The sequence below is a fragment of the Bos grunniens genome, chromosome 14, assembly GCF_055505025.1.
Source record: "Bos grunniens cultivar Pamir isolate PY7600 chromosome 14, Bosgru_T2T1.0, whole genome shotgun sequence".
NCBI lineage: Eukaryota > Metazoa > Chordata > Mammalia > Artiodactyla > Bovidae > Bos > Bos grunniens.
The window spans coordinates 48336061-48358804 of NC_141178.1; the positions used below are offsets into that span (position 1 = coordinate 48336061).

The following is a 22744-nucleotide window of genomic DNA, read 5'->3' on the forward strand; positions in this document are numbered from 1 at the left end:
ACATTTCTTGTTCCTGACTGTTGGATCCATGGATTGACTCTGAAATCATACAGAGAGACAATGACAGTTTGACTAGGTAGTAACTTGTACTCCAAGGATAAACTAAATTGCAGTGCTTTTCTCCTAAGCTAAGCTAAGCTAAGTCACTTCAGTTGTGTCCGACTCTGTGCGACCCATAGATGGCAGCCCACCAGGCTCCCCCGTCCCTGGGATTCTCCAGGCAAGAACACTGGAGTGGGTTGCCATTTCCTTCTCCAGTGCATGAAAGTGAAAGTGAAGTCGCTCAGTCGTGTCCGACCCTCAGCGACCCCATGGACTGCAGCCTACCAGGCTCCTCCGTCCATGTGATTTTCCAGGCAAGAGTACTGGAGTGGGGTGCCATTCAATTTTGGAATGCCATATTCTTTCTAGAACTCTAAATTACTGCTGCTACTGCTGCTGCTAAATCACTTCAGTCGTGTCCGACTCTGTGCAACCCCACAGACGGCAGCCCACCAGGCTCCCCCGTCCCTGGGATTCTCCAGGCAAAAATACTGGAGTGGGTTGCCATTTCCTTCTCCTCTTAATTATATCACATAAAATTGTAATTGTACTTCAAGGGAAAAAGAACTTATCTGTGATACAAAATTAGGCCTGTGAACACATATACTCTGTGAGCTGTTTTCAACTTGAAAATTAAAATGCCGTTGTTTGGGTGCTTGCTTCTTTTTTTTTGTCTTCAGTAGATAAAGCTGTCAAGTCACAGGGCCTTGAGCCAGGCGGACTCAGGTTTAATATCAGCTCTATGCACATTCTTTGAGTTACAAAGAAAGTTAACACATTCTTGTGTTACCTCTTCTTAGTTATAAAATGGGTATTATATAACACCTTCCTTTTAAAGAAGACACACTCTTACCCTCTTTCATAGTGTTTTTTTTTTTTTTTTTTAAGAATGTTCCCTTTTTTATGTTGAACCGATGATTATCTTAATGTGGTCATATACTGTTGAAAGCAGCAGCCTCCCTGGAGTGGGTGAGAATTGGGTGAGAATTGACAGTGACAGTCATCTGGGGAAGAAGCTGGTCCTTAGAGAGGAAACAAACTCAGAAGGGGCTTTGGTGGACAGAAGCTTTGTGTTGGTCCCTGTGATGTGGGGGCTTCCCCAATAGCTCAGCAGTAAAGAATCTGCCTGCAATGCACAAGACGCGGGTTCAGTCCCTGGGTGGGGAAGATCCCCTGGAGGAGGGCATGGCAACCCACTCCAGTATTCTTGGCTGGAAAACCCCATGGACAGAGGACCCTGGTGGGCCACAGTCCATAGGGTCACAAAGAGCCGGACACAACTGAAATGGCTGAGCCCAAGCTGTGTTGTGGTATTTGAGGACACTGCTGCGTATTGGGAGATTAAAGACCACCCCATCCTTTGTAGACGCATCGTAGAGGTATTTTTCTTCAGATGATATAGTTTTAATGCTACTTCTGATTCACTTCCTTTTGTTACCCCACAGTCCTGAGGTAATTATTGTGCAGATTTGTGTGGGTTGTGCTCAGGGTTATGAGGGGAAGCTTCTAGGCTCGTTTTGTAGCAGAGTGGTCATTGCAGTTAGGGTGAACATCCAAGGAGCAGGTGAGTTTCTGAGAGGAGTTTACAGTCTTATTCCTTCTCCCTGAGTGGATTTTGTTCCTTTTTTGTTAATATTTATAACAGGATTTATATTTTATTGCATTAAGGATGGTAGATGTGTCTTCTCACACTGATTTATTGCAAAAAATAAACTGATAATCTGTAGTAATCCTCACCTTTTCTGGCATATACTGTAGGCTTCTGTACCTATTCCCATTTCAGTGAGGATGGAAGGGAACATTCAGGCCAAAATGATCCAACCCTCTTGGGAGGAAAACAATTACAATTCTACTCATAGTTTTGGGGGGCCTTTTATTTTGGGGAGACTGGTTGGTTGACAGGTTGACATGTTCTCATCTTAGATGTTCTCATCTCTGAGCCTTTCTTTTATGTTTAAGAAAGATTAATTTCTGCCCAATACATTGCTATTTCTTTTCTCCCCTCTAATTCTCTTCAAGACTGTTACTGTGTGTTTTTGGCTGAGCACCCTAATTAAAGCCCTAAGACTTCTTCAGGAGCATTGTTTAAAAGGTCACCTGTCCAACCACAGGTTGTCTTCTTAATCAAAGACAGAGGAAACCTTACCTTTGCCCTCAAGAAGCTCACAGTCTAGGGGGGATGTGTGTGCTCAGTCATGTCTGACTCTTTGCAACTCCATGGATGGTAGCCTGCCAGGCTCCTCTGCTCATGGAATTTTCCAGGCAAGATTACTGGAATGGGGATCTTCCCAACCCAGGGCTCAAATGCACATCTCCTGTTTCTCCTGCATTGGCAGGTAGATTATTTACCCCTTGAGCCAAATTTTAATATAAGCTAGTCATGATAGTGATCATTTGCATATGTTGTGTCCAAATCCTTTTTTCCTATCACTTGACAACACTTTAACTTTTCTCCAGTCTGCTTTATGTCTGCATCATTCTGATGAAACTCTTCTTAGGAAAGTCATGAGCAATTTCTGCTCTAACTCAGGTAGACACTGTGCAGCTCTCACTAAGGAGCCTTGAGTAGTGTTGTCCAGCCTCTCTTTCCGGGAAGTCCTTCTCTCAGATTCTGTGCTGGTAGTCTCCCTCCTGCCCCTTGGGTAGTTTCTTCTCATTCTCCTTGGTTAGTTCCTTTCCTACATAATTTTTAAAAGGAGGAGTTCCTTAGGGCTTTATTCCAGACTCCCAGCTCTTTGTTCTTTAAACCATTATTAGTGGATTTAAATGATGTTTTCAAGTTAGTGACTCCAAATTTAGTATCTTTAGTCGTCTCCCAAATTGGAGGCATGTGGATTCAACCACATGAGAGTTAATTTTTCTTCTAGGTCTGTCTCTATGTGAGAATACTCCTCTTTGGAGAGTTAGTGTTTTGTGATAGTTGCATCACTGTATTAACTCTGAACATGTTGAATGAGAGACAGACTTGAAAGGAATGGTTGGATGAGATGTGCAAATTTGATGGATATTTTATTTTTCATCATATCACACATATCAGTTGTATATGTGTACCTACCTGTAGCTTGGGTGTGTGTGTATGCTCAGTCATGTCTGACCCTTTGTGACCCCATGGGCTGTAACCTATAGCTTAGGAGTTTTTAAATAGACGATATATCCTTTTCTATATATCTATTTTAATTGTAGCTTACACGTTTTTAATACTTAGTATGGATGAAAAGTTATGAAGTCATAAATTTCTTCACTTAAAATTGAAGTATAGGTGATTTACAGTTTTATTTAAGTTTCATGTTACAACATAGTGATTCACAGTATTTAAAGATTATACTCCTCTTGTAGTTATTATGGTGCTTCCCAAGTGGCACAGTGGTAAGGAATCTGCCTGCCGATGCAGGAGACACAGGAGATGTGGGTTTGATCCCTGGGTTGGGAAGATCCCCTGGAGGAGGAAATGGCGACATAAACCAGAATTCTTGCCTGAAAAATTCCAGGGACAGGGGAGCCTGGCTGGCTACAGTGCATGGGGATCACAAACAGTCGGGTGCCACTGAGTGAGCACGCATAGTTATTGGAAAGTATTGGTTATGTTCCCTATGTTGTACAGTATATCTTTATTTATTTTCTACATAGTAGCTTGTACATCTTAGTCCCTTACCCCTATCTTTTTTTTTTTCCATAGAAAAGCATTTTACTTTCTGATTTTTATTTTTTATTAACTTTTATTGGAGTATAGTTGCTTTACAGTGTAGTGTTCCTGCTGTACAGCAAATTGAATCAGTTATATATACACCCCCTCTTTTTTGGATTTCCTTCCCTTTTAGGTCATCACAGAGCATTGAATAGAGCTTCATGTTCTCATTAGTCACACATTTTGTGTATAGAAGTGTATGTATGTCAGTCCCAGTCTGCCAATTCATCCCATCCCCTCCTCCCCACTTGGTATCCATATATTTGTTCTTCACATCTTTTATCTCTATTTCTGCTTTGCAAATAAATCCATTTATCATTTTTCTAGATTCCACATAAAAGGGAGATTATGCATATGTGTGACTTACTTCACTCTGTATGACAGCCTCTGGGTCTGTCTACGCCTCTGCAAATGGGACAGTTTCATTCCTTTTTATGGCTGAGTAATATTCCATCGTGCACAGCTTCTTTATTCATGCCTCTGTTGATGGACATTTAGGTTGCTTCCCTGTCTTGACTGTTGTAAACAGTTCTGCGGTGAACGCTGGTGTTCATGTATCCTTTCAAACCATGTTTTTCTCCTGATATGTGCCCAGCTCCCTTACCCCTATCTTGCCCTTACCTACTTTCCCTCCCCTTGATAACCACCAGTTTGTTCACTATATCTGTGTGTCTTTTTTGCTGTATTCACTGGTTTGTTTTATTGTTTTAGATGCCATGTATAAAGAGTTTCACGGGTTAGGAATCATTGAACTCTTTAAACAAAGAGAAAACGTAAGCTTGTCTATAAAGTATATGTAGAAGTATATTGTCTGAAGTATATTCATCAGTTAACTTATGAATTATTCTTCTGTAGATTAGATGTTATTTTTAGCACCATTAACTTAATATTTGGGAAAGAATTTTACCTTGTATATGTAATACACTTTCTTTACATTATTAAGACTTTTAAGGATATTTTATCTAAATATATATGTTTTATATATATATATATATGTATGTATAGATACAGTGTCCTATTCAGTAATCTAAAGTAGTTCTCATAGGTAAATCTTGAAAGTAAGACTTTCCTCTTGATGTTACATGAGTTGAAACATGCCGAGGTAAAGGTGTTTTCTGTTCAGGTGTTTGGGAGTTTTTGTGCATCTCAGCAACGTGGAAAAATTATTGGCTTGAACTGTTGAAAAATCTCAAGTAATTTGATCAGAACCTCTAGCTTTCTCTTCCTTTCCCCATGTGTCCTCTCTATTTCTATCCATGTGTCTGACTGGCTTGTTGACTGAGCTGGTGCTGGCTAAATTACAAAGAAGGCCTACATGGGAACATGAAGTATGGTGACTTCCTTTTTGTTAGTCATCTTTCCAGTGCTGGTTCCATGTACTCTGTTGTCCGTCAAAAATCAAGTTGGTTTTGTTACGATTAGAAAGTATATTTTTTGCATACTGACACTGGTGTTGATGACTTTCTCTTTTTCTTTTCTCTATTTTACTTTTTGGCCGGGCCTCACAGTGTGTGAGATCTTAGTTCCCCAACGGGGGATCAAACTGCCGCCCCCCTGCATTGGCAGCCCGAAGTCTTTAACCACTGAATCACCAGGGAAGTCCTGATGACTTCCTTTAATTGGTGGCAATCTTGAGAAAATTATGAGGCTACATTTGAGTCAGGAAAAAAATAATGTGCAGAGTTATTAACAATGTCAGCCTGGGTGGCGTGAGGAACACACTGCTCTTGTTGCTGCCAAGTCGCTTCAGTCATGTCCGACTCTGTGCGCCTCCATGGACTGCAGCCTACCAGGCTTCTCCGTCCATGGGATTCTCCAGGCAAGAACACTGGAGTGGGTTGCCATTTCCTTCTCCAATGCATGAAAGTGGAAAGTGAAAGTGAAGTCACTCAGTCGTGTCTGACTCTTAGCGACCCCATGGACTGCAGCCTACCAGGCTCCTCCATCCATGGGTTGGTACCATACCAAAAACTCTTGTTGGTACCATACCAAAAACTCAAGGCGGCTGTTTTCAGGCTGATCACATTTTGGGCCACCTTTTTCAAATCAAATTGCCAACAATGATAACATTATCAACATTTTCATAATAGCCTAGTAGGTAAGAGCATAACTGATTCAGCAGTCAGACTCAGGGTTCAAATCCAGACTTTGCTGCCGTATCAGTTCTGTGGCCTTGGGCTTCATCTCAGTTAAGTTTCTGAATCTACAAAGGAGTGATGATGGTGGCAGTATCTGCCTCATAGGATTGTTGGGAAGATTAAACTAATTAACACATTTCAAGCCCTTTGCCCAGAGCTCTCAATGATAGTTGTTACTTGTGGTGATATTAAACCCAAACAACAGGATATGGCCCTTCCCTTATACTACTAAGTTAGAAGGTACTGTCTTAGCCACTGTTACACACATGACTTCATTTTCTTTCTGGCTTATTTTCCTTCCTCTGGCTCTGTTCCTAACTTTTTTTTTTTTTTAAACAAGCAAATAAAATATCAAGTGCATCTCCTTCTAACCCTCCCCTGCCTTTTAAAAAATCATCAACCTATTTCTTTAATGCTGCCAACAATCTTTTTTAAGTGATGTTAGCTCAGTCCTGATTTCTTTTTCTTTTGCTTTTTGTCTCAAAGTAATTGTGTTAGTTGACGCTCTCCTTGGCAAATGCTCACACCACCGTTTGCTACTGTTGGTTGTTGGTTTAGTCACTCAGTCGTGTCTGACTCTTGTGACCCCGTGGACTGAAGCCCACCAGGCTCCTCTGTCCATGGAATTCTCCAGGCAAGAATACTGGGGTGGCCTGCCATTTTCAGTCAGTCCCCATTTGCATTCCCTAACCCAGGATACCACAGGTGTGTTTTCTGTCTCTGTAGTTTTACTTTTTCTTGGAATTTCAAGTAAGTGAAATCATGTAGTCTGTTGTCTTTGTGTCCGGCTTCTTTCTTCAGCAAAATGTTTTTGAGACTCATTCATACTGTGGCATACGTTAGCTATCCATTCCTTTTTTATTGTTGAGTCGTATTTCATTGTATGAATGTACCATATTCTGAAAAAGATTCATTCTGCAACTGAAACTTTTGAATTTTTTTCAGCATAATTGATAAGAACATTCATGTACAACTCTCTGTATGGTCCTCTGTCCCTGAGATGAATGAAAACACACCTTGATGTGAAATCGTTGGGTGAGATGATGAGACACTTCCAAACTGTTTTCCAAAATGACTGTACTATTGCACTTTCCCACCAACAAGGGATAAAATGGGAAAGTTCTAGTTTCTCCATATCCTTGGCAATGCTTTGGGTATTTTACTGGATGGGCTATGGTATTTTGTTTTGATTTTGACTTCCAATGACTAACGATACCCAATATTTTTTGATGTACGTTCCCTGTGAGATATATATATATATAATATCTTAACATATTTTTCTCATTAAAAAAATTGAACTATCTTTTATTATTGTGAGAGTCCTTTATTTATTCTATGTACATCCTTTATTATGTATTTAGCTCTTTATATATTCTAAATACATACATAATTTCAGATAATTATTTTGCCAGTATTTTCTTTCAGTCTGTAGCTTGTGTTTTCATTTGTTAAATTATTTCTTTTGAAAAACAGGAGATTTAACATTATTACTTTTCAAATTTTTATTTGTTTATTTGGCTGGGCTCTTCATTGCCGAGAGAGGCTTTCTCTAGTTGCAGCGAGTGGGAGCTGCTCTTGCTTGCAGTGTGTGGGCTTCTCCTTGTGGTGGCCTCTCCCGTTGCAGAGCACAGGCTCTAGGGCGTGCAGACTGCCAGTTGTGGCACGTGGGCTCAGTAGCTGCGGCTCCTGGGCTCTCGAGCACAAGCTCAGCAGTTGTGTTGCACAGGCTCACTTGCCCTACAGCATGTGGGATCTTCGCAGATCAAGGATCGAACCTGTGTCTCCTGCATTGGCAGGTGGATTCTTTACCACTAAGCCACCAGGGAAGCCCAGAAGTTTTAATTATAAAGGAATTCAGTTTTGTGTTTTCCTTTTATGGTCTTTAAACAATTTTTTTTTCTTTTATGCCTTTAAAGTGTCATACCTAAAATATTTTTGCCTAATCCACAGTAATTTTCTCCAACTGCTTTCTTTTACAAGCTTTGTAGCTCTTATTTCTAGATCTATGATACTATCCATTTTGAGTTGACTTTTTCCATAGTGCAAGGTAAAGGTTGAGGTTCTTCCTCCCTCTCATATGTATAATCAGTTTTTGGTATCATTTTTTTGGAAAGACTGCCCCTTTCTTCACTAAATTACCATGTCACCTTTATTGAATATGGATTGATATAAATGTGCGAGCCTGTTTTGGACTCTGTTGTCTTCTGTTGTTTATCTTTATGGCAGTACCCTACCTCTTTGATTATTATAACTTTATTGTAAGATTTGAAATCAGGTATTATCTTTCCGCTTTTAGTTTTAAAGCCAGTCCTCATTCAAAAATGTCTCAGCAGGGGATTTCCCTGGTGGTGCGGTGTTAAGACTGCACTTCTACTGCAGGGGGCACTGGTTCAATCCCTGGTCAAGGATTGAAGGTCCTGCATGCTGCACAGCATGGCCAAGGCGGGGCGAGGGGAATCCCATCAGACTCCCACGTTTATGCATCGCCTGGGCGATTATGGGCAGAGAAAGCTATTAAGACGTCTCAGGAAAGATCAGTTTTACTTGGGCTAGGCTAGGCTTGTCATTGTACTGAGTTACTTGTCACAGCTAGCAGCATTTAGCAGAATCACACTTGGCAGAATCATAATTATGTGTAATGCCTGCCGTGTACCAAGTGCTTTGTGTAATTATCTCATTTAATACTTTCAGGGTGGTGCAGAGAGGACATTATCCTCATTTGATAGTTGAGTCCACAATAACATTTTTGAGGTCACACGCCTAAGCAGCTGGCTTGTGATGGAAATATTAACAGCAGCAGTATTCACGTGAGAGAGCCAGGTTTTGAAATCTCACCTGTTTGATGATCTTAGCCCTAGGTTCTTTTATCTGCTCCAGGCAGCTTTTTTTTTCTATGGAGAGGAGGTTTACCTTTTTGGTTTATACAGTGGAAATAGTAGTGGTTGTAAGAGAGAGGACGTGTGTATCCCTCTGTCGTTTCCTGCAAGGTTCCTCTCTGTCCTTCTGTCACTCTGCCAGGCTCAGGGCAGTCTGCTCCTCTTGCCTTGAAACTCCTAAAGGAGCTTCCTAAAAACTGTCAGGGCTCACAGAAGAGTAGGAAGATGCCGGTTTCTTATAGGCTTGTCATTGCTCGAACTGTCACTTTTAAACAGCTATTATTTCCATGGGCAGAGGAGCCTGGTGGTCTCACAGAGTCAGACACAACCAAGCATGCACACAGACAGAGAGACGGTGACTTAGAAAACATTTTGTAATTCTATGTTTATAAGTATTTTATTAGTTCTTCTGGTTTAAAGTGTCACACCGAGGTATCATAATATACTGTCTTCATGTTTTTAATGTATTTTTGTTTAGTTTGGATTCATTAGCACTTTTTCCTCCTTATATTAGCACATTCAGAAAAGCCTTTGTGAATGGTATAGATCAAGCCGTAATTGTTTAATGTCATCATTTCTACTCATATCACAAGTTTTAACTCTTGACTGTTGCATAGTGTGATGTCCTTGAGCAAATTAGTTGTTGGTATAGACTTAGAATGGGCTTAAGTAGGTCAGCATAATGAGTATATTTACCCCAGGAGCATGGTATAGAATTGATGACCCCTATTATGTAACAGTTTATTGCACACTGCTCATGGACTACCACTGGAGGAGAATCTGTTCGTTTTATTTACTATGATAACTTCTTATTTGCATATAGACTTCCTTTTGTTTTTCATGAATTATCTCTTCCTGATTCCCTAGCTGCATTTCCTCATATATGATGATCTCCAGCTTGAGCAGGTCCTGGTAAAAATGAAAGTGCATTTTCCCCCATTTCTTTCCCCTTTAGACCTCTCAGGTTATGAAAATCAGATGTTTCTAGTGCCCTAGAACAATGGCAGTTTGAGTATTAAATTAACATTAGTTGTTTTTTTGTTTTTTTTTGTTTTTTTTTACTGTTAGGTTCTATTTATTCTAAAGAATAAAGGGCTCAGAAGAAAGTTAATACTCAAGCCTGATAATGATTCAGAGTATAAATTATTACAGATTGGTGTCACCTGAAGGGAAAAAAGTATAGTAGCTCAGTTTGTAAAAACACTCCCTGAAGCTGATTAAATCCAGTAGCCCATAATAGTTAAAATGAAAACATAGCACTAGCAGTCGTGCAGTAGCAGTCGTGCAGCTTTTCTTAGATCTGTAGTGTACACAAGAGTGGTGAACATTCATACACATAAAACCTCATAGGCACGTGTTTGCCATGTTCGTATTCTAGGCTGCGCATCTTGAAGGAAACTCCTTAGGTGCAGTGTAAGTGACCCTTGTGTGGGTCAGAGGAAGTGTGTGGTCCTTCATTGCTAAGTTCTTTCTTCTCAAGGGTACAGACCCAGAAGAAACTTGGGGAGCTGTTGCCCTCATTATTGAAAATGTTCAATTCTTACTTTCTTATCCACTCTTCTGCAAATTGCCATAGATAGCATCATTTTTATGGTTATTTAAAATTTTGTTTTGGCTCTGCCGTGTGGCATGCAAGATCTTAGTTCCCGACCAGGGAATCAAACCTAGGGCCCTTGACAGTGAGAGCCAAGTTCTAACCACTGACACTCCGGGGAATTCCCTGTTGCATCATTATACTCTAGACTTTTTTAAGTTATTCACTTTTGAATGTCTTGGTTTAAGCAGTTATGACAGATTTTTATTTCAGTAATTTCAAGCCATTCTCTTCCATAGAGGCAAACTGTAAATCACAGCAAAGTAAGATCAGTATGTGAGCTTAATTAATCATTTAATTAAATCATTTGTTCATTCATTTGGCAAACATCTCTTCCGCACTGTGTCACTGTGGGGTGGTCATTAGACTAGGAGTGCCGTGTAAAAATGGGTAGCTCGGGCCAACTCTGCTTTTATTCAGTGAAGTGCTAGGGATTAGACAAGCAGCTACCAGAAAATGTAATATGTTTTATGTTGAGAACTCAAAACTTGAGGGGTAGACACCTCATAATTCACTGAATTGGAAGACACTGAAATGTGGCCTTGTGTCTTATATTAGTGTGGACAAATAAAAGTTGTGCAGCAAGTCTGCTTCTTGATTTACATGGTATCAGTGAGTTATTGAGTAGAGAGATGTTTTTACTGAGTATTAGTTACATTGGTTATAAAAAGTCATACCGAATCTAATGAGTCTGACGGGATTCTGCATTTTTTGTTCATACTTGTTCATTTCTTTTTATTGCAGATTTCTCTTGGATTTGGCTACACATTTATAGATCTTCTGCACTGTGTACAGTCACAGGTGAGTTAAAAGTAAGCTTTCCTGTTGGTATATTCTGACTTTTTAAGTATAATCAAACATTTAAAATTATTTACAATTGAGCAATATAGTATATAAATAAAATGAATGTGAATTTTAAAATGTCGTACATTGGTCTACATTTGTTTTATTATGAAGATTCAGTATCCACATGTTAGAAATGATATTTGAAGGTAAAAGGACCATAGCTGTTGATCAGTGTTTGTTGTGTGTAGTTGGGAAGAGTTTACATTTACCCATTGGATGAGGTGAATTATAATTTCATAGCCTGGCAAAATGTGTATACTTATTTTTATATGTAAATAAAAGAGTGGTTGCTATAGATTTTGGCAGCAAATTTCAGTCTTAGACAGGTAGATTTAACGAGCAGGCTCTTCTGGTCCAACCAGTCTGAAATAGCTTCCCAATCACTCCTTATCACACAACTCTGATTTATTTTTATCATAATGTTTATGATCATGTGATGTATTTTTATTTTTAGTCTCTCCTACTAGAATATAAACTCCATGAACATTGGGGCCACTTTTGTCTTGCTAAAAACAGTATCTGTAGCCCTTAGAATAGTGCTCATTGAATAGGAAAGACTGAATAAATGTTTGTTACAGTAATTATTGGGTAATAGATATTAAGAATTGATTTATATTCAGAGTCATTGAACTCTGCATCTGTAAATACAAACTAGAAATAGTTCTTTCTACTTTTCTCTAAATATGAAATTAATTTCTATCACATACTTTTTAAATATAGAGCTCTTAAATGCTCAGAGAAATTACCTGTGTTACTCAGGTATGATTAATCAGGGTAGAAGTCAGAGGATAATGCTTCCAATTCGGTATTTTGTCAGCACCCTAGTAGGTTTTTAGGATTAAGTGATGGATAAATCTGACGCAAGTATGGGAGCTTCTCGCCTCCTTACTCCATCACGCTGCCATAATGGAAATGTTTTATGATACCTTTATGGAGAACAAAGTTTATTTGACCTTAGCTGTCCAGTTTTAATCTCTGAAAACCAAACAAGTTACAATTTTCCCACTACCTGTCAGTGCATACAAAATGTAATTTACTTAAGTTGTGCTCTCTTTGTAGACTGAGGGGAATTTTGGGCCATTTTTCTACCCTCTCTGTTGCTGTTTGAATTCATTCTTGAAGGTAGCTGTGTGCATACGTTGACACAGCTGCTGCCTTGTGTGCTTGGTGGTTATTCTCTAAGAGTCCCCGGATGTTAGGCACTACCGTTGGTTCGTTACCTTTCATTTTTTGTATGCATTGTGTTTTGATCTGTTTGACCCTCTTTAAGTACTGGTCTCTCCTTCTGCCATCGTGGTTTTTCATATAGAAAGAACTAAGTCTAACCTCTAGGCCTTTTTTTCTTTTTTAAAGTTAAATTTTGGGAATGACACAGCCATTTCTTATTTATATCTAATTTGCAAGTGCAACTTGCAGAGATTCCTTTGATAATACTAAATAACAGCAGTTATTACTTATAGCTCGCTCACTGTGTGCCAGGCATTATGTAAGTGCTCTTCATTATCTTCAGAATAACAGATAAGGAAATGGAAGCTGAGAGAGGTTAAGTGACTTTTTCAAGGTCATATCAAGGAAGTGGCAGTTTGCCACTCCAAAGACTTTGATCTTAACCCCTGAGGTCCATTTTCTGCCTAAGTAGCCTTAAATACAAGCATATTTGTGGCAAGAAATGTAATATAGGAACATAGTATTCATATTTGAGGACTTAAAATTAATTTTAAAATCAAATATTATGGAATATTTTGCTTACATTTCATTAGTAAGTCTTTTAACCTTTATTTCAAACTGTATAACATGACGACTCATTTGAAATTTAATGATGCCCTAAGCAATTTAAAGTCCCACTCTGGCACTTTAATTTTGTACTCACTTTTGGGGGGCAGGTGCATGGGAAAAAGCCATTTGGATTCATTTTGTTGTTGTTGTTGTTAAAAAAATATGGTATCCTATGAATCAGAATTCTTTACTCCTTGCAGTATTAGAAATACTATGTTATGAGTGGCATCTGTGATTTGTTGGGTAAATCACTTCTACAGAGAACAGGTTGTGTGAAATATTGTGACTATAGAATTACTTAGAACCCTTATCTTGGATGGTGTCATAATTTATGTCTCTATAGAGACTTACTCTAATTATTTAAGAAATGAAGTGACATAACTTTGAGATAAATCAGAACTTTATCTTTCCTTCTTTATCTTTCCAGAAAAGAACTTCAGCTTTCCTTATTTAATTTTCAAGGTTGAGTAGGATATATAATACAGAAATATTTTGAGTCTCAAATATATAGTATACTGTTGTTATTTAGTCGCTCTGTCATGTCTGACTCTTTGTGACCCCATGGACTGTAGCCCGCCAGGATCCTTTGTCTGTGGGATTCTCCAGAAAAGAAATACTGGAGTGGATTGCCATGCCCTCCTCCAGGGGATCTTCCCGATGCAGGGATAGAACCCGTGTTTCCTGCACTGGCTGGCGGCTTCATTACCACCGAGCCACCAGAGAAGTCCTATAAGATTCTGTACGTGAATGAATATTGAAATTTTGATTTGAAAACATGGTTAAGTATATTTCTTCACATTTTCCTAAAGGATTTTGTCTCTGAGTGTAAATGCAAATTCCAGGTTTGAGTATAGTGGAAGAGAATTCTGTAGTTGGAATTTAAAAAGAATTTTTTTAGCTGCCTGCACTGTGCTTCCTAATCTATAGCTTCGTGAGTGTTGCCATTGCAATCTCACATTTTAAGCATTTTTAAGATTGGCCAATAAAAATTTCTCAGAATTGGTAGTCAAAACAGGAACGTTAGATAAATCTATTTTGACAATGTAGCCTTGAAGTGTAATATTCCCCTTTGCTATGGAAACCTGGGCTCACTGTGGAGTCATATATATTGTGGATTTATATATGTTTATTTTCTCTAGGATAGAGATATCTGAGGTGGGCACAGAATGGGATGGGTGGCTGAAGGTTGTTCATGCATGCTAGGTTAGATCTCAACTCTTCAGTACCAACATGGAGAGAGAGTTCTCCAAAGAACAGGAAAGCATGATATACCTCTTGTGGTATGTTGTATACTCAGTGCTAAACACTAAACAGTATATTACATGTATCAAGACATAAAAGAAATTATGTCCCCACTAGTTGGAAATACATTTGAAATGAGTATTTCTTGGATTTTGAATCGTTTCTTTGCTCATAGGTATGAAAAGATTTGTAATTAGGTGTTGGATTTAACTGAGAGGTGTGTAAATTCCCATGAAGACAGGAAAGCTTGATTTGACTATGTATCTGAGAAAATCAGTATTATTCTAAACAGAAATGCAGTATATTAATATTTAAATGCTTTAGGCAAAAATCTGCCAGCATTTAACTGTATTGCTATTTTAGTGGTATTTCCTTCAGATGTCAGCCGTATAGGCACTGTGATTTGGAAAAATAAATATTTTGACAGTTGATAAAATGCCCTCGGCCATTTAGCTATTCAAACTGGAATCCTGAGCCCATCCCCACCCCCCTGAGTAGAACCCTCTGCTCCTTGTATGTAGAATGGACCCAGGAAAAAACAGGCTTACTGGTCAGTTGAAATTATCTTCCAGTGGGTGTTATTGACACAAAGCCACAATTGGAAACTATTTGTGTGACATGCCAGTTTTTAAAGCATTTTTTCCTCTTCCATTTTCTTCCCTTTTTATGCACACATTCATATAAACAGCTTGGTTTAGTTTTTCCCCGTGAAACTACATTCGTTCAGCACCATTAACTTTCCTTTCTCTCTTCCCTCCCTCCCTTCACCTTCAGGCCATCCCTCCTTCTCACTCTCTTCTCTTTCGGAATATTAATTATTTATTTCCTGTTAGTCTATGCTAAGTGCTATGGGAAATATAAAGAATACCTACCCCATTGTGTTAAACTGGAAAAGGAGGACTGTTGCATATTTAACTCCATATTTCCTTGCAGGTCCTTTCCCCATTGAATTGGCTCTCTGATCTTTCTCTTAAAGAAGAAAACCAAGCCTTGATTTCTGAATTATATGTTTGCTTCTGCTGAAAGTCTTAATCTATGGCAGAGATCAAGGCAACAGCAACAACAGCAAAAGCTGTCCCTCATAAACAAATGTCCTGTTTATACGGGGGCAGCAGTGCTTGCAAAGTGTGCTCCTCGGAAGGTGCACATTCTGGGAGGTAGGTGTGTTGTGCTTGATGAAGTTGAGACAGAGTCCAGGCTGTCTGCGTGTAGAGCAGGGGTCCAGACAAGCAAAGTGATGTCAGCTCAGTGCATTGTTGAAAGATTTACCAGAAATAGGGCAGAATCTGGTTTTTATGGTTCATTCAAATGCTAGAAAGCAAAACTTAGAGTTGCAGCAGTTTTAAAACATGACTTTTTATAAAATTCATCACGATGTTTATTGGGCTGTAAGTTGAATTTCACTGTAGAGAGATTTCACTGGGAGAGCACTGTGTTTTTTTAATTGATAAATTCTAAGTGTGACTTGTATTGGCACCGCTGGTATTCTTTGAAAATAATTAAAAGTACGGCCAGTCTAGGGCTTCCCAGATGGTGCTAGTGGTAAAGAACCTGCTTACCAGTGCAGGAGGTATATTGATCCCTGGGTCCAGAAGGTGCCCTGGAGAAGGGCATGACCACCCACTCCAGTATTCTTGCCTGGAGCATCTAATGGACAGAGGAGCCTGGTGGGCGACAGTCCATAGGATCACAAAGAGTCAGATACAACTGAAGCGACTTAGCATGCATAGCATGACACTTCAGGTTCCTCTGAAAAGCTACTCTCAGCTTGTGGGATTAGATGGCTAATGCGAAAGTATTGCCGGAGAAGGCAATGGCACCCCACTCCAGTACTCTTGCCTGGAAAATCCCATGGATGGAGGAGCCTGGTAGGCTGCAGTCCATGGGGTCGCTAGAGTCGGACACGACTGAGCGACTTCACTTTCACTTTTCACTTTCATGCATTGGAGAAGAAAATGGCAACCCACTCCAGTGTTCTTGCCTGGAGAATCCCAGGGACAGAGGAGCCTGGTGGGCTGCCGTCTATGGGGTTGCAGAGTCGGACACGACTGAAGCAACACAGCAGCAGCAGCGAAAGTATTACCAGTCTATACCTTGTGTTAATCTTTTGAGTTAGCATGTCTTAGAAGAAGTAGCATTGGAGCTAGAATCTTCTGAGAAAGAAGTAGAGATCTGTAGTGTAGGTGTATGTATGCCTGAGAGTGGGGAGAAGTGGTTGCAGATTGTTTATATTAATAAAACTTATATTCTCTTGCCTTCTTTTGTTACTGGCCTTTAGATTTCAGTTCAAAGTTGTATGTTCTACTTAACCTGAATAATAGAGTTGTTAGCTTTAGGGAGAAAGTCTGCGATAAGCAGAATTGCACATTTGTGCCACCATAGTAACAAGTGCGTGGCATTTGATGTGGGTCAGTTACTAGGGTAAAGAATCTGCCTGCCAATGCAGGAGACACAAGAGACAGGTTCGGTCCCTGGGTCAGGAAGATCCCTTGGAGAAGGAAATGGCAACCCACTTCAGTATTCTTGCCTGGAAAATTCTGTGGACAGAGGAGCCTGGTGGACTACAGTCCATGGGGTCACGAAGAGTCAGACATAACTTAGCAACTGAACACATACACACACAAGGAATTTTAGCTATGCCGTTCACTTTCATTTTGGAAAAAGTGACAGATGTATGTTATTTTCTGGACAGGTGTTGAATTTGAATCAGCTGACCTTGCCAGAATTTCCTTAAAGAGAAAATAGCAAATAAAATCAGGCTGCTTCCATTTAACACCTCATAGTTTATTTTTGAAGCACAAATCATGTATATTGTTTTCCACTGTTCATAGCATCTAAATGTAAGGGATAAATTAAACGTTTATTTATAAAATTATCCATATCCATAATGATTATGTAGCACTTGCCTTCCTTCTCTTCATCCCTCCCTCCCTTTCTTTTTTTCTATGTTTCTTTGCTGTTGGGATATAGAGATTTCTGTTGAGACTTCTATTGCTAGCTTGAGACTCAGAAAAATTGGACATAACCTGAGAAATTAACAGTGAATTTTGAAACTTGTGATTTTAACCCAGTTTTGCATATTTGGTTTGTCAAAGCCTTGTGTGCTACTTCATGAGTGAATCATGGGTTTCTTTAGTTAGTGGAAATATATTTTTTTGTTCTAGTCGCAGCTACAGTTCTGCCTTCCCATCCAAAAAGAGCCAAGGGGAAGGAAGAAATATGTAGCATTTAATAATGGCTTTTAAACCATATACTATAGATGTATGTAGTCCAGTTTCGGAGGATCTCTTAAGTATATGTCTCCAGGCAAGGTTGAGAGATTGTTGTGCCATAGTCTGTAGACTTATTTGCCTTTACTGCTTTTGGAAGTATTCAAAAATACTGAATTGATTTAGAATTGGTAATTTGAGGCCTTTGCTTTCTTTAAACCACAGTTTTAGCTGTGGTTTTGGTGCCAGTTAGATAAAATTCTAACATGAGCAGAAATCATACATTTGAAATTTTGTGGTCTTCACCTTAAAGGGTGGGTAGTCTGTTAGCTGTCAATATCACGGCATTGGAGCCCAGTTTTATTATACCTCCTTGAGAAGAGCAAAGGACTAAAAAGCATGGGTGTGATGAGCTGGGGTAAATTTCATCAGACAGATGAATGGGTGAGCTTGTAAAAGACTTTCCCGTGCTTATATGAATACCAAGACTTTGACTTCTTCACCTAAACTATGAAAGAATACCTTTGAAGAAACAGCTGTGTTGTAATTATTGAATTGGTGGCTTAAGTTAGAATAGAGAAAATCAAGCCTGGAGGAAACAGTTTACCTTGCAGTTTCTTTGAGTTCTTTGTCACTAAAAAGGCTGTTTGATCTAGATTTCTAATTCTTCCTTTTATATGGCAGTTTTATTACAGTCCAGAAAATAAACTATTTGCTAGGTTATAAGATAAAGTTTGAAAACTGTATGGTGGTTACTGATCCTATTATATTTGAATGGAATGGAAATGGAAATTTCCTTTGACTTGAATTAAACATCTGTTAGACAAATTAAGTTGGTTTTATGAGTTTTACTTATATACAATAGTAGATTTTGTGCATGAACCCAGTAGAATCTTGATTTTAGATTTTCTCTGAAGCTAGATGCTTTGGAACATTAAAATTTTCCCCTAAGGTAGAAGTTAGATGTTTATTGTTGTTACCCCTTCAGAATATTCCCAAAGTTTCATAAAATCTTAATTGTCCAACAGGTAAGTTATTACTTCTTTGAACTTGTTCACTGATATATTTATAAGTCAAGATCCATCTCAAACTTTTTCATTAAAGAGAAAATATTAAATCTTAGTCTTTGTAACATACTGCTGTTATCTTTTAAATATATTAAATATATTGTGATTTTAACATATCCTAAATTCCAGTTCATATTGCTCTAAACCATAATGTGTGCTCACTTTATTTATCTATTTCCCATCTTTTAATTTTTTCTTCCTTATTTCTAAAAGGAAGGAAAAAGACAAAACTTTTCTTCTTTGACACCACAGTGACTATCATCAAAATTGTTCAACGCCAGAGCCAAATGGTGTCTGCAGCATTGGCCACAATCCCCACGGATATTCTTCCCTGGTGGCTGTCCTCTGGCCCTAAGGGGTCCAGGAATGCCACACCAGGAGCTTTACGCTTACCTAATTGACCATCCTTGACCCTAGAGGCATTTGTTTATTATTATGTATTTATTTCCACAAATGTGGTATCTTTGGCTTATTATGGTACTTCTCCTTCAGTGTTTTTGTCGTTACTTTTACTGAGGTTACTGTTGATTAAAGGGTCCTGTTTCATACTAAATTTCAAGGGCCGATTATGAAAATAGCATACCTGATCATTTGTTTATATGCTACAATGAGGTTTCATGAGTTAAAGTTTTCACAGTGTTTTGAAGTAGAGATAAATGTAGGTTACCTTGAGGGGTAGAGAGAAAAGAAAAAACAAACATTTACTATTATTGTTGGCAAGATATGGTTCTTGACCTTTGCATGTTTTGTATGAGTTTCAAATCTGGATAATTCTTTGTGTCAGGAATTGAAGTATGTTCTGATCACGTCTAAATTCTCTTTGATTGAATTTGAGACTGAACCACTTTTGATTTTCAAAGCTTTCAAATGGGCCGTAATGTCTGTAGTGAAACAGAACTTGGTGTCTTTCAACTCACCTGCTTTTAATTGAATCTTGTAACAATTGCAGAGACATTTTGTGCTACCTTCTATGTTAGTTGAGGAAAATGATTCTTATCTCAGAAAAGGAAACTTGATTAACTGATCCCGTCAGATAGTACAAAATGAATTTCATCAGAAGTACTCGAAAGATGTGGATCAAGAATGTGAAGGAAATTGAGTTGGAAGCATCCTACTTCATTAGAATTTTTTTCATTATATAGAGCAACATGGTAGTGTTTTGTTTTTTTTTTCATCGTTTTGTTCATAGAACATTTTTAATATTACTGCTGCCCATATATGTGCATGTAACTTTTCTGTCAGTGTATCACTAGATAGATAAATTTGTTTTATTTAAAAAGAGCATTACTATATTACCAAGGGATTTCCCTGGTGGCTCAGATGGTAAAGAATCTGCCTATAATTCGAGAGATCTGGATTTGATCCCTGGCTCGGGAAGATACCCTGGAGAAGGGAATGGCAACCCACTCCAGTATTCTTGCCTGGAGAATTCCTTGGACAGAGAATCCTGCCAGACTACAGTCCATGGGGTCACAAAGAATCCGAGACGACTGAGTGACTTTCACTCACTCAGTAACTCGTATTACCAAAGATTGATAATTATGAGGCGACCCCAAACAGGTAGAACGTAGGCCATGAACACAAATGAAGACTTAAGTGTTAAGTTATCTGTGTAATTAAATGTATAGTTTACTTATATTTGATGAAATGTCACAGTTACAGGCCATTCCACAATGTGATTTCATCACAGAGACATAAATGTGGAACCAGGTATTGTCAACACAGATCCTCTTTAAATCCTAGTGCAAATGTAATAGAAAGTTCTCGGAAGTAAAAGATCGTTTATGATTCCTCGCGTACATATTGTTCTCACCATGTGCCAGGTAGTGTTCTCTACGGTCTGCCTATAATAATCCACACACCGTCAGGTGAAGCCTAGGAAGTGGCTGCTGCTACCGTCTCTCTCTAGAGATGGGGGGAGAAGGCACTGGGAAGTCCAGCGACCTGTCCAGTGATGTGCGCCTAGACCAGCTAGCTAGCTAGATGCAGGATTGGGACTCCAGTCTGAAATTGGTAGTGTTTTGCCTATGAGAGTTTGTTCTCTTAAAAAATAAAGAACAAATAAACAGACCATTCAAACACACACAAAAGATAATAATTTCAAAATAAATAAAGTTTCAAGCTAACCTAAGTTTGGGGGAAAATGTGACAAGGCTTAGCATTTTATTGGCCGTCCCCCTCTCCCAGTTAGGCTCTGTGAGCCCACGGAGTTGCTAAATTGTATACAGTATCAGAAATGATTATCTGACATTAATTAATAAAGGGAAATGCAGGTCACAGAAATTATGTTAAGCTGTTCTTTGGCTTCAAATGAGGTTACACAGATAATTCATTCAGTGGGATTTAGATTTAGATGTTTTATTAACATGGGTTGTTTTGTCTGATGGATGGAAAAAGGGCTACCTCACTTTCTTTTTCAGTTCCTCTCTTTAAAAATAGGTTTTCTAGAAGAATCTTAAAAAGGCATATCCTAGACTTCCCATACTAAGAAATCCTAGGACCTTTTCACACAAAGAACAGAAAATGTTACATTCAAAACCAAATTTCAGTTGTTATTTAGAAAAAGTTATATTTCTAAGAGTGACTAGAGAGTTCTTTTAATTACTTGACAGACAGCTTAATTTATATTGAAGTACAGTTTCTTGTTCATGTTGACTATATTATATTTTAGATAAATATGATTTAAATGAACAGACGTGGCATTTACATTTTATGAAATGTTTAATAGTTAGGCTCCCCTTCCTCTCAGATTTCCTCCAGTATTTTCACACAGCTTCTCTGTAGGATCAGTGCAGAATGTTTTTAGGCACTTACGAGTTGTTGTGTTGTAATTCAGAGTATTCACCATAAATACAAAAGAGGTTTTAATTACCTACCACCTCAAATCGACTTTATTCACAGCTGAGTTTCCTTTTTCTTGCAAAGCTGTTTTTTAAGCAAATACAGAATAATTTAATTAATACTGTGACATAGGCTTTAATGTTTTGATAATTCATACTATTTCTTAAAGCACTGGTGAAATCTGCCTCTCAGATTTCTTTCTGAGTCCTTATCTCTATTGTAACTCATGGTTGTTTGTTGCCTCTTAACATTTTTTGTTTTATATGCCCTCCAATAATGGCTTGACCACATCTTTAAAAAATAAAGTGTAGAAATATTTTTATAAATCAGAATATAAAGGAGTTTTAAGAAGGAAACTTTTCTTACATACCTACATTCTGCTAGTCCTTAAGGTATACCTTATTCCATCAAATTTGTACTCCCCTCAGCTTGGATTATCTACATTTTATCTTGGAAATTTCTGAGACTCATGGAGTTTAATCAGTGTCATATAAGCGGGCAGGTTGCTCTAGAATATGAAGCTAGGACTATATATTCCTCAACTCTGTCCTCTTTCGCAGATCGAGTCGCCTCCTTTAGTGATGCAAATGGAACTTCTTGATCAGGTGAATCTCTGACTTGTTTTTCATTCCCTGGCCAACTGGTGGTGTTTTCCAAATTAGTCTGTTTTCATTTTGGAGCAGTTATTGTGCCCAGAGTAAAATAGGAACGTTTTGGGTTTCAGAAGCAAAATATATGGCCTTTGTCCCACCCACATCTTTTATGTAAGAAGAGAAATGGAGAACAAATGTTAAGTTACATAAATGGGATTACAAAACAATGTAACCACACATACAGAATAAGGTATCGTAGCAGGTGTACGGGGTGGGAAGGTGAGGGACACTGGGCCCCATGGCGGTCCCTCTGCACACTCTTGACCTGTGGCTATCTTGCTGTGACATCTACTACTCTGCTGTGTTTTGTGGATCATTACAATGGGAGTAGCTAGAAATGAAAGAGAAACACAGGGTGTCTTGTGGATGGGACTCAATTGCCACAAAGACAGAAAAACAACTGCTAGTTACATCTGAGCTGAAAGTGTCCTGAGAATGCAGAATGGTGACTACTGCACTCCACTCCCAGTCCAACTAGATTATCAATTTTCCTGCTTTTATTGATCAGGAAGAAGCCGTAACATGTGGGTTTATCCTAAGTTCTGAGTAGATTCTTAGATTTTAATTTACCTACTAGAGGTTAATATATTATATCTGATAGATTCTCTAATTAAAGTATACTACCTCATGTTGAAGAGGTTTTAAGAAATGGTTAATGGTTACTGCTTTAATATAAGAATATCATCTACATTTTTAAGAGTAGTCAGTTGCAGGTGCCTTGGACACAGAGAAAAGATGCAGGATTATTGAAGTAAAACCTACCTTGAGGACACTT

General features: G+C 38.5%; 1 protein-coding gene across 16 annotated transcripts in view; it reads left to right on the forward strand.

Moving 5' to 3' along the window:
• NCOA2 (nuclear receptor coactivator 2) overlaps positions 1-22744 on the forward strand; it is a 287169-nt gene that overhangs the window by 93694 nt on the left and 170731 nt on the right. For 15 of the 16 annotated variants that reach the window (XM_086336624.1, XM_086336640.1, XM_086336642.1 and 12 more), the window contains one exon: positions 11080-11136. The gene's annotated coding sequence lies outside the window, so the exon portion shown is untranslated. Of the gene's footprint in view, positions 1-6815; positions 6901-11079; positions 11137-22744 lie in introns of those variants that run through there. The other variant, XM_086336634.1, reaches the window with a different exon arrangement.